This window comes from Ischnura elegans, chromosome 2 (genome assembly GCF_921293095.1).
Source record: "Ischnura elegans chromosome 2, ioIscEleg1.1, whole genome shotgun sequence".
NCBI lineage: Eukaryota > Metazoa > Arthropoda > Insecta > Odonata > Coenagrionidae > Ischnura > Ischnura elegans.
This window is the reverse complement of record NC_060247.1, coordinates 22,491,468-22,502,653: the sequence shown is the minus strand read 5'-3', so window position 1 is coordinate 22,502,653 and position 11,186 is coordinate 22,491,468.

Genomic DNA, 11,186 nt, shown 5'->3' with positions numbered 1-11,186 from the left:
ATTTCATCTCGGTAGCGATCCTGAATAGCTAAACGATACTTCGCTTACCTACCTCCATCCAAGCCGCTCCTCCGCAACAGAATCGACACCTATGCTTCAAGGAAACGTTTATCGACTGCGCAACAGGAAATGGTGACGGATGATAGGACAGGGCAAGGAACCCGTAGAGAAACAATGATGAAACCATGTCGAAGATTCAAGTCATGCTGAATGAGAGCAGAGTAATGGTCACATATTTGGGTCACGTTTAACGATCAGTAGCCTTTCAAGTCCATTTTCTGTTATCACAAGGCAATATTTAGTATTTTTCATCGCAATAAATACCCAATTTACAAATATATGATAACATAATACAAGCTTATTATGAGTTAAATGACTAAAATGATTGGGATGAACGACCATCAAACAGTAACATGATTAATAATAGAATTTTAACGATGTTTACCAGCCATAACAAATTTTATGCAGGGAGATAAACCAGAATACTGACGCGGGTTATTCAGTACCAGAGGATTCAAAGTGCGTGAAGTTTTTTTCTAATGAAAGAAATTGGTGACTTAATTTTGTGACCATGACGAAATATTACCAACAGGTAGACCTGGACCTCCAAAGGTCTCTTAAATTAATTAAATAGGAGGAAAAAACAAAAAAATACGGCATTTGGATAAAAGCAGTGAGCCACAATAGTGAACAACAGAATTACCTAGGTCCTAAGGGAACACCACTGTATGGCGTCTTGACATTTTTTTTAAATTCATAGAAGTTTCTTTTAACTCAAGAGGCGGCACGTTACAGAATATTCCTTACAATACGCAGCACATATACGCAACTGAGGTACATCATCTACATTTCCCCGAAAAAATATTCCTTGACTATTATTTATATTATCCTCGAGTGATACCTTTCGTCTTTAGATGGAACCAAGGCCAAATCAATTCCCTCCTCACACTTTAACCATTAGTATGGCATGTTGTTTCTCAAATTAATCTGAAGCAGGAATCGGCAACCTTTTTACGCTTACGAACGCACGGAAAAAATGAGGCGACTAAGTGAAGCTATACACACGTATTTTGTCTGATATTTGCTTACATAAATATTAAATAAATGAACTCAATTTATGCGGTCGTATCACTTTCTCTCAGCAGGCCTGTTGCGCGTTGAAAACTTACTCCATTGCCATCAAATTATAAGAGAAGGAAGTCCTTGGTCAAAATTTTTGCCCGAGTCTCGAATTTGAAATTTTCAACCCAGTATTTTCTCTAATGTAAAATTTTTGAGATGAAGACAAATTTTGACAAGAGCCAAACCTGCACACCCTGAAAATTTCAGGATGAAAGACTGTATTCCAACCAGTGATAAGTCACAAAAGAGTTTAAATACTACCGCAGGAGTAATAGTGATCATCCAGGTAACCAGAAATATACTTCCTGAGAGCTTTCGTGGTGCCAAGAACCCTACATGTAGGGTTCTTAGGTGGTACGCAGGTAATTTTTGCCATTTCCAACGCATCGGAAAACCACAAATTTCGTAAAATAAAAACGATAACTTTCGTTTGAATATTGCTGCAATTAACAGTCATCTATGGTTTTAATCGAAACGGCCGAAGTAATTATGGCTCAGTTTCCGCAGGCGTTTGTTTCCGAAATCCGCCTGAGTTTTCGAAAATTTTTTAACGCTAGGGCTCTGGCCGTAGTAGTTTGTATTATCCGATTTTGATGCATTGCGGATCTGATACACTGATCTCAGTCCACAACCTTTAATTGTTAAGATACAGTCAGAGTATAAGTAGGTACCTCAAAGCTAGTTGTCTCCCAAGGGGATGAACGACGTGCAGTCGCCACGAGTAAAAAAAATCGGTGGATGAGGCTCCCACGGCACCCCTCCTGATTACGCGCTGGGGAGTGATGCGTTCTCTTAAGCAATTCACCCTCTCCTAGAGCACATACTGCGTTTAACGAGTTAATATAATAGGGGTCACAATATTCACTTTCATTTACTCCACTAGAGCAACAAGTGTCCACGCTTTTACGTCACCTCCTGATGCTCATTTTATCCAGTAATAACCAGCTAGAATGTTTCACTAACTCTTTCCAAATACCTTCTCGATAACAAAATGTTAGGGGTCATGAAATTCACTTTCATTTACTCTACAAGTGCAACTAGTTTCGACGCTTTTATGTCACCTCCTATTTCCCATTTTATCCAGTAATACTCTGCCACAATTTTTCACATAATCTTACTACATACCTACGGAATTACTAATGAAATTGTTCCGAGTACCTCAGGTACGTAGAGGCCTTGAGAAATGACTGTGAAATATCAATACGGGGACACAGAACGACATCGACACAACTAACTAGCTTTAAGGCTAAAGGGCGATCGAGGTTGTCGACCCGGCCAGACTTAACATGCGAGGGAGTCTTTTGATTCAAGCACATCCCAGCCGTATGCCCGAGAGAAGAGCAAACATCCGAGATCCGGTCCCTCGGAGGGACAGGCATCCTCGAAAACTAGACGACCTCGACGCGTCAAGCAAGTGGTTTCCACTCAGAGATTAATGAGAAATCAAGAGCTTCTTAGGCGAATAAATGTCCCTTGGCGGCTGTTGGAATTGTAATACCAACCGCTCCGAGCCGTTAAGAGGACGTTGTTTTGACGTATAAATGTTTAAACTTACGTTACTATCCAGAAATGTTCAGGGTATATCGTGTAAACTCGAACATATGCGCTGTAGACACCTCAGTATTTCATCAGAAGACAAACTTTTATATTAGAGCTAAACGTCAATCATAGTCTTCTAAAAACCCAAAGGAGAAGACGGGACAACTTCGTTGGCCACATCATGAGGCATGATGTTCAGATGAAAACAATCCTGGAAGGTGGACTAGAAGACGGGAAGTATACTATACTATACATAAGATACTATCAGAGAAGAAATACGTCAACGAGAAAAGGCTAGCAGATAGAAGATCGCAATGGATAGCCGCGGCAAACCAGCAAACCAATCTTTTGTTCGAGATTTACTCTATGTCCTATAGAGATTTCAAGATCGTAGCGCAGTTCTTAAAAAAGTAACTAGCGTAATCAGTTAAGAAAAAAATATAAAATACGACCGTTTGAGCGGGTGTAGTGCGTCTGTGGTGGTCTTTTGTGACGACGGATTACTCGGGTAAAACTTTTACTTTTTATCTTGAAAATTTCTGAGTATATTAGACCCATTTCAACATCTGCATTCATCTCAAATACGTATTGAAAAATTACAGCCGAGAAAATAATGGCAAGGTTAAAGAGATATGAGAGGTGTTTCTATTATGAGATAAGGGCCAATAATGACAACGGTCTCCTTTACAAGCCGTGACATTTCAAGATGATGATAAGTTTTAAGCGAGCAATCGTCACCGAGTAACACTGGTCGAGCGATACTCGCCTTGGCGATTAAAAATAAATAAGCATACAATTCCGAAATTTAGAATATATGTCTTTAAAAAATGTTTTCATTAATGACATACCTCATTCGCCTAAAAAGCAAGAATAGGGAAAGCAAAATACATATTTCCCAATGAAATTTTCAAATCACATTTTATTTATATTTTGCGTCAATTACATTTAAAACGCAATTTAACATCACCAGCAACATTCAGTTGAAAAAATGAGAACCTTTCCTTTTCTTGAAAGATTAATTACGAAGCAGGCAATGAAGTGAGGCATTTTCTTTCTTTTCTAACCATGACTCCTACACGTGGCGTACATTATAACAATTACGATATGCTGACGGAATGGAATGCATTAAAGAAGTGATACGAGATAAACGTCCAGTTTCAAAATTATCCAACAGATCCAGGCATATGTTTCTGCTACGCTAACATCAAAACGCCATGCATGGTTAAATGATCTGATCGAAGGCACTAGACTGGGAAACGGTATGGCAACCCATTTTTTGTTCACATTGATACGAAACGGTAGCAGCGGCGTAAAGTCCTCGGCTGACAAACCAATGTCGCGGGTTCGAGTCCCGCCTGGGTAAGTGACCATAATCCAGGGCATGGATGTTTGTGCACGCTTGATTGTTAAATGTTATCAACCCCGATTTAAAGGCCGAATAGTGATGACTTCGGTCGTTTGTGAAAGAAATTAATAAATTAAATAAAAACGGAACTTGAGTTATAGCGTGCGTCGGCTAGCGGAGACATTTTTACGGCATAAAATAAGATACATGAGGCAAAACTTTGCTATCGAAATGCACGCGTACACATACCTCCATCCATTTTGTAGCTTTAAGAGATATCACTCCCATAACAAAACGTTTGGAAATCATTATTTTCGAACGAAGTACGAAGAAAAAATTCGTAAAACGACAATGAAATCAAAAATTACCACGAAATATACGAGGAAAAACATTGCTTACTATTCTTATTCATGAACAGCAAAACGCTGAACACCCAATTCTTTACTCGGCTACCGAGAATTGTCAGTTTAGTTTATGACAGCCGTCGCGTCGGTAGCACGTTTCACCGGAATCACTCTCGCCGATAATTCGTTGGTCGAGGTCGCTACACACACCGACAATCAGTAGGCGAATAAAGAATTCCACTCGAGAAGCGATATCGCCGCGTTGAAGCCGGTTTTTTTTTAATAAAAAATAGCAATGAATTATGCGTAGGGAGGATTTAGCGTGATATTCCAGTACCCAAATGTCAGCGACGTAGTTCATATAAAAAAATTCGCGACGAGCCTAGTCAAATTAGATCGCGGGGACCTATCGAGTTTTACTCGACAGGAAAAGCAGGGTGAAATTTTCGGAACGCGCTGTGTGTTAGTGATTTCTTTAAAGTGTTCAATGTGCTTTTACACGTATTTTTTATTCAAACCGTAAGTCGAGGAAGAGGGCACATCGGAATGAAAATAACCATGAGTTAACTAAATCCGAAGAAGTTAGCGTGACGGGGTTTTTCCATATTGAAGCAAATAGTCGCAATATTCACAAATGGAAGATGATGTAGTCACAATGAAACACATGTCGTAATACATTTTATGATCGTGAAAAATTGCAGGCATTGGTTTCAATAACCAAGAGTTAATTTAAATATAAGAGCTAATTCCTTCCATAAACCTGTTGTCTTTACAGTGAAATCATTCGTATTTGTTGCGTCTCCAATCCGACCACCACATTTCTCCAGGCTAGTTGAAAATTTCATCGATACTAATTTAACCATCGAACAAAAATCGATACGTGACACATGTCACGTATGCGCCGCGTTCAGAGTTATGCCACACGAGTTCACCAAGACAGGAAGCTTTGTCCTATAGCCGCAAGCCAGCGAGTGGCTGTAACTGCTCGAGTGTTCTACCCGACAGGTGAAGCAAACAGAAAATATATAGATAATATTACAGATGGGTGTGCGAAACATCTCCTCCGCCCAAATGAATTTTCGATTAAGGTCGATAGCCGGAATGAGATTCGAGGAAAATATCGTTCTCAATTTTTTTTCTGCAATAACAAACTTGGTAAAGGTGATAATTTTCTGAAATAAAACTTGACACTATTTAGTAACTGGCAAGAAGGAGGCAACCGATAGCCTAGATAAATCCCAGCATGAAAAAAGTAATGAAGGAAGGGTATAGAAAAATCTAATCGCCATGCTAAAGGCACCAAGGATAGCGCAGAATAACGTACTATCCGACGGTCGAAGTAATGTGCCTGCATTGCCCCCCTCACAGAATGTAAACAGAGATAATCGTGGATTTGAACCCTCGTCCACGGGGTGACATGGAAGAACCCTAGCCTGATCCCCTTATTAATTCGCCTTAATGTTCTAATTTGTACAGATGCATGGGACTGTGGCCATCATGATAGAGGAGCTATTTCACTGGCTTCCATCCAGTCCCATTCCTGGCTACGCCACTGTTTTATAGCAACGTATACAATTGATTCATGGCTGGAAGCAGTGGCGCAGACTCCATGGGGCCTGAGGGGGCCCGAGCCCCTCCCAAAAATTCGTTACAGATGTGAGGAAAAATGTGTAAGGCTTGTCGATTTTCCCCGGAGTGTCCCGATATCGATATTCGAGTGATCAGGGTTCTAATGTTGATTACATGACTCTTCTAAAATGCTTAAAAGCTTAAAATTCAATACTTATAAAATTTACCGAGACAAGGCCCCCGGTTTGGGCCCCCCAATATTTTTTGTAAGTCGGCACCCTCGGCAGGAAGTGAGAATATCTCGAATACACGAAAAAATACGCTCGCTGTATCTACAGATCTAAGCCGTGAGGTAAGCACAGTCGTTTATTTACTACCGCGACATTTTCAGGGTTTCGCGGAGAAGATTTGCTGGCCGGCCTCTTCCCTTCCCCGCGTCTTCTAACCTACTTAGACCCTGGAAACCAAGCGCAACAATCTCTCGAATACGTAAAGAGCGCATGAAGCAAGGTCACTTCTGCTGATGAAAGTGTTATGCTTGCAAGGGCGAGAATTCGAGGTCAAATTCAAGACTGGCTCCATGTAACATGGGACCTCTATTCGGAACAATGCAAAATTACTACTTACTTCATTAAGAGCATAAAAAATTTAAAAGAGAATTCAAGTGCATAATAAAAGTCGGAGATTCCGGAATGGCCCGAAAGGGATTTCATTCATCGCGATGTTTTGTTCATGCTGATGCATCTCTTTGAAATAAATTCATTTCATCCACAAAAGTGGCCTAGCTAAAATGTACTAATCTAGCTTGGTATTTCAGATGCGGCCGCCTATTTTCCACTTCCCTATGAAAGGACGGGTACGTTAAGACCTGCGCCCATTGGGAGGTCGGATAACGCACTACTTGGACGAAGCCTGAAATAGATCCCAGGGTGAAAGACAAATTTGCATGGACAATCCGAGCCCTACTTGGATGACGTGAGGAGATCACCAGAGTATAACACACTGTCCGCCGGAAGAGATGCTGAGCCGTGGACCCCTGGCCGGCTGACACGGCCTGTTTTTCAAGGACGGGGACGGTCCGCTTAGTCCCATCACCTTATGTCGGACAAGTTCGAGCAGGGCATAATATTAGCTGCGATGTGGTAGAGAAACTCAAAGGACAACGTAAAACCAAATGTAATGAATGCAATTACTATTTCAGCACAAGAGAATTAAATAAAGTACATAATATAATTGGACATGGGCGAATTTGGGATCACTATGTTGCGGCATATGGGGAATCAATACATACTTTCGTTACTATTTGCAGATGCAAGAATCGATAAAGACAAGTTTTAAAAAAATATCTTTCGTCCCATACCCAAAACTTGCACTAGCATCTACTTTCACACCAACTGATCTGCGCAAGCTGACCAAAAAATCTGCCGTAATGTCGTGGTGCATATTCGGAATTCTCAGACCGGATAAGACGGACGACGTTTGAAATTATTTGGAGGATTGACCAACTCCCGAATCGGCTTTGTCCGCTCCTCCGCCTGCCCCCGAAGGTCATTAGACAGGTGCAATACGCACGCGAATGGACGACGGCGAGGAACTAAGCGGAAGTCAATGCTGCGTGCGGACGGTCCACGCCCATGTGGAAGCTTCCGCAGGTACAATAAGAAGTGCTGGGAACGGATTCAAGTAAAATTCCAGATCAAAGTTCTTAAGACAAAATTAGAATCATAAAGCACCGTAAAAACGATTAAACGAAGCGTGATTCAAAACGAGGCTATAGTATACATGCATTGGTAAAGAGAAGATAAAAAGGATAGTTCGTTTGAGTAATGAGGAAGTTTTAAGAGGAGAGAAATCTTTTGAAAAAATATAGGATTGAAGGTGGGACAATCTAATCGGCCACATCAAAAGACACTACGGTCGGACGAGAATCATCACTGAAAGACAGGTAGAAGGGAAAAACGGCAGAAGTAGGCCTCTGATGAGGTATACGGACCAGTGATGAAGGAAGTAAAGCGGACGAATTATGTAGGTGTAGAAAGATAAGCTGATAGAATTAAGAGGGAGCTTCTTCAAACCAATCTTCGGATTGAAGACTAATGATGATGAGTCTACAAGGCTTCGAACACCCCCTAATTATTCCTCCTTGAGCGAGTTGGCCCAGGGAAAGGAGCAAGCTAGAAAGTGAAAGTGTGTCTCAAGGCCTGCCCTGATGGCTTTGATGTGTTCGCGCAGAAGCGCAAGATGCAATTCCGAACGGAATTTCTACCGCGCTAATATTAACGCGGGCACACAAGGCTAAATAAAAAGAGCCGTATACAAATGCTGAGAGCCAGCGATAGCAGCTTTTTTAATGCGACAAAGAAGTATGCTCGGTTATGTGATTATATTCCGACTAAATATCCTTTTCTCGTCTTTCCTTACACTATATATATTCAAAATAGTTTCTTCCCCACTACAAGATGGCGCATAAGACTGCACTAACAGTTAAAATATTTCAAGGGGAAAACACACACTCGGAAAACGATAAAATCTTATCATTAGAGACAAACTTGAGCCGCAATTCATACTTCTCTAGGGAAAAGTAAACAAATACATTGGAGGCACGGTAAACTTACGATTATCATCAGAGACAAGGAACCGAACTTGTATTCAGAAGAGGCATTCTACAACACCATTCGACACGCAATACTTAATGTATTGCATTATGCATGGCAGTCATGTGCGCAGTTTAACGTGCCTCCGAAAAATTAAAGCAGGGGCTATCAGGCGTCTCGCATATTCACAAGATTGTTCTCGAAATTATTTACGATGCAATTTTCTCTGCACGTGTATCAAGATATATACATAAATTTCTTTGTGTATAAATCCCTTACGGAGATATTACCTACCATCCTGGGAAGATAACATGATACAGCCTAATACCAATATTACCTACAGCACTTTCGCAATCTTCGCATCTGCATCCACTTACTAATTATCACGCTAGCTGGATAGTCGGTTGAGTTTATTATCGCTACTGGTAATACAACGGGCCGGTGGAATATGAAGTTTCAATAATGACGTCTTCTAGGGCTCTATATAACTTCCCACTCTCAAAGCAGAAGTGCATTGGAATTCGCTTTCTAAATCGGTGGCCATTTTTTTGGCACTTTCGCGAAGCTCTTTCCGGCACATATACACTACACCTTAATTTCTACATTTCCACATTCCCGGAAAATAGCTCGCAGTCGAAAAATCAAGGAGCTTGCTAACGTATGCCAGACCACGCTGTCCAGGAATTTTATTGAAGAAGAGCGGCGCTTATTTCCATAAATATTTCTCGCCAATGGAACAAGAGCAGTGTTAAAATAATTAACGAGAGCTAATTACCTCAGAAATAAAAGTTTACAGACAACGCAGACCGTTTACCCTCACCTGAATTTCACCTACGAATTAGCATGATGGATTTGAAAATAGATTTTCGGCGAAATCCCTGTCTGTATTTAGTGATTCGAAATGTTAAAAAAAAGTGATTAGTTCCCTTCTTCGGAATTCTCGTGACGTCATCGGATAAAAACGCTCCGTCGCGCGCATGACGGTTCTACTCGAGCTGCGAGTGATGCCGTGAGGACTGTAGAAATGAAGGGATACAGCTAAAACTTTAATCAGTGGAAGAAGTCAACACTTTTCCCCAATGCTTACGATACTAATTCACAAAATTGAGAGCATTTAATCAGGTATTTGTGGTTATTTGAACTTAAGAAAAAACATTCTTAACTACGTACTTAATTGATTCCTATCACTAGTGTATCCAGGGGAAGATTTTGGGTGGGGGGCCATAAGTCCTTCCAAATTTTCATGGTGAAACAAAAACACAGTACTATTCCACAAAATTTATTTAAGCTGTCTACTAGTTTCGACGTTTACACCGTCATTATCAAGACTCATTATCAAGGTCTTGATAATGACGGTGTAAACGTCGAAACTAGTAGACAGCTTAAATAAATTTTTTGGAATAGTACTGTGTTTTTGTTTCACCATGAATATTTCATCGTTCCAACAAGTAACGCCCAAATCATTTGATTTTATTCCTCCCAAATTTTTATTATTTAAACAGATTTTGTATCATTGAATGCTTAAAAATTGATACATTTATTCTGTTACTAAGAATAAAATGAAATTTTAAGCTCCAAAATAGGTAAAAAATGGGTATTAAAGAAAATGTTGCACAGGAGAACACTCCTCTCCAAGGGGGTACTACTCCCAGGACACAGGTCATGATCCCCCAAAATTTGATGCTGAATGTATGACCCTGAGTATATCCACCCTTCAAATATTAGGTTACATTGAATGAAACACGCATAGGCGCCGACTCCATGGGGCCTGAGGGGGCTCGAGCCCCCTCAATAATTCGTTTGGGGGGGCGGAGCCCCCCCAATAATTCAAGAAATTAATTAAGTTATATTATGCAGTGGCGCCGACTCCATGGGGCCTGAGGGGGCCCGAGCCCCCTAAAAAATTCGTTATGGGTGTGAGGAAAAAATGTGTCAGGCTTGTCGATTTTTCCCGGAGTGTTCAGATATCGAGATTCGACTTATCAGGGTTCTAATGTTGATCATATGACTCTTTTAAAATGCTTAAAAAACTTAAAACTCACTACTTATAAAATTTCCCAGGGTAAGATCCCCGGTTAGGGCCCCCCCAATATTTTTTGTAAGTCGGCGCGCCTGGAAACACGTCAAGTCACAGTCAACTTTCCCCACATTATTTGACCACAACCAATCCTATCAGTCCCAGTTGTATTACGAGCAGACGATGTTGACTCAATATTACAATTTTTTTTTGCAATTCAGTAGCTAATATGACTTCCCTGATTATATTATATCCATAACTGCACAAGCAAAAATTTATGGCAACAAAGAATATCCTAAAGAGTAGTTTATAAGCTTATAGGTTCATAGGTTTAGCGCACAAAAAACTTTTAAGTTTGTAGGGCTGGATGGAATGGTTGTCGTCAAATAATTTTGGGAAAACAGGAAGAGTAGCTTATGTTTTCTTTTAAGTTCAGATAACCAGAAATAGATAGTAGGAATCAGTGCATTATTAAGAAATCAAGGAAAAGTCTCAAATTCTTAAGTACGAATGGGAAATACCAATGCAAATATTCACCCAATTAAAGTCGGTATCATAAATATATATATAATGGAGCACAGTAGTATGAAATAATTATCCATATGGATAATTGGTTTCCGTGTTAACTCCGCATCGACACATTTTTGGTGGACGAC